Below are 2,517 nucleotides of genomic sequence, written 5' to 3'. Positions count from 1 at the left end.
GTATTAATAATAATTTGCCTATGGTATTTGGTTCATAGTCTAAACCTAAAGAGGTTTATGGACTAAATATAAAAAAAAGTTTTATTTATTTACCATATTTCCATTTCATTTATTTACCATGCCTATTTTTTGAGTGTTCATAAACTTCTTTATATTTTAAATTTATATTGTGTTTATATATAATAATAATTAGATTGATTTCTAAATAAGGACAACATTAGATTACAAATGTTAAATGTTAAACATTACTTGTTAAAAATTTACGGTTTGTAATTTTACATGTTTATGTGAGATCTATCCGTATACTGTACTTTACCCCATATTAGACTGGAAAAACATCTCAACTCAATGATTAATAATATGTTTTCAAAAATATATTTGAAAGCTGTAAAACCTACATCCACCAGCTTTGACAGTCTTTGGTTGTAGATTAAATATATTTGGGATTGATCAAATGCGATGCTCTTTAACTGGTTGCAAAATTATTGAATTTGTAAACCAGGAAGCCACCGGGTTTGGATTATTGGAGTGCCCGCTGCAGAGTTATTTATGGTTGGAGTAGTCTAAAAGGTATATTGACCTTGACTTGTTCGCACTATTGGAGGGCCGGTCGGTCACTTGCAAAATTAATTATGGATTATGGTAGACTTTGAGGAGGAATATGTGTAAGAGTTAAATTGACTTCATTACGAACTTTCGATAATTTAGTTAGCAGTAAAGTCACTATCATTGACTTTGTTGTACGTGTCCCGACCCCACCCCACTCGATGTTTGTTTTAATAATATGGAGAACTAAAATGGGAATAAAGAAAGATGTCAATATCAAAGGAAACGCTACGGGCATGCAATTTCCAGAGACTCTTGCGCGGAAATTCAAAGAGACGTGACGTACATACATATTAGGAATTGTTAATCAAAGAGACGTGCAGATGAGGAATTCCCTCTAAATTTAATTATATTATTTAGTATTATAACAACTTCAAGACTTCTGGGTACCTGTGGCATTCTGTTTAATTACAGATATACTTGGGAGTAAAGAAAAACTTGAGAAAAATGGTCCATAAATGGATTTAACATTTTGGAAATCATTAGATTTTATAAATTAAATAATTGAGTATATAAATAACATTAAAAAAAAAAAAAAATCTGAGGGGAGGGGGTTGGGAAGCGCATCCTTGTTGAAGAAGCAACATTTTATGCATATTTGTAGAAGCGAGATGATACAACATGCTGTGGAGCAGCGAAGGGGAATTGGTTACATAAGCTGCTGAGCAGCGATTCATGCACCGTAAGTCATGCACCATGAGTCGAACCCGAGTGGGAAGGCAATAAGCGGCCGTCCCTAACCTCTTGGGACAAGCGACTACGTGCACTATATAAATAAATTTAATATTATGGAAGTGTAGTTTAATGAGGTTATAATTTAATTTGGAAAATAATGGAAATTTTTGAAAGATTTTGATAAAATTTAGTTGAAATTTTTAGAAATATAAATTACAATTATAAGTTTCAGGGGTGTCTCAAGGTTTTTGATGGTCTTGAAAACATTCTACCATTTAAAAAACGATTCAAACACTCCACTAAGTAGATTTTTGAAATTTGTCTAGGGTTCTTGATGGCTTTGAATCCATTTCCACCATTTAAAAAGGGATTCAAACACTCCAGAAATTAGATTCAATTAGATTTTTTGAAATTTTTCTCATTGGATTCCAGCAAGAAATTTTAAATTTTCCATCTCAGCGAAATTGTGGCCTCTATAGGCAAAGTATTGGCAAAGTGTAATGAGTACATTTCACTAGGCACAATGGGTAACTTGAGTAAGTTCACCTAGTAGAACAAATATTTCAGAAATGCCACAAAGGCCAACATATCCTTGGAGACTTGAACCCATGCCACTTGGGACACAAATCGTGAACCATACCACTTGACCTAACTTCCTTTGACTAAGTTTTAAACAATATGGATAGAAACAAAAAAAAATTGATAAACAAATAGAACTTAACATATTTAAATTACTAGAAATGTCTTCATCATAAAAAAATTAGTAATTTTCAAAAACATAGTTGATATTGAAATAATTAACTATTATATATATATATATATATATATATATATATATATATATAGTTACATATTTGATATTGAAATATTTTAATTAACATGAATATTAATAAATTTTTTTGTCCAATTGTTATATATATTTATTCAATAAGAGTATTGAAATATTTTATTTACGTTAAACAAAGTTTTTTTATTATTGACATATTTTAATATATCTCCTACTTACTAGGTGGTAGTTTTGTCTCTTTTTAGTCCCTGGTAAGGCAGGACGATAGCAATCAATTTGTTTGTTAACCACTAATAGTTTAGCATTGACCATGACAACTTTTGTTTAACTCTATAAATCATTAAAGAAAAAAAATATTAATTTGTTAGCATGTGATTGGATTAAAAGTTTGTGACTCATTTCAGGTTTCTTGATATCTATTCCATGTCATCCATGAAATTTAGTCACCC

Source organism: Pinus tabuliformis, chromosome 9, assembly GCF_031772625.1.
Source record: "Pinus tabuliformis cultivar Carrire ecotype Pingquan chromosome 9, CPIR1, whole genome shotgun sequence".
Classification (NCBI taxonomy): domain Eukaryota; kingdom Viridiplantae; phylum Streptophyta; class Pinopsida; order Pinales; family Pinaceae; genus Pinus; species Pinus tabuliformis.
The sequence above is the reverse complement of the archived record's forward strand: the minus strand, read 5'-3'. Positions refer to the sequence as shown.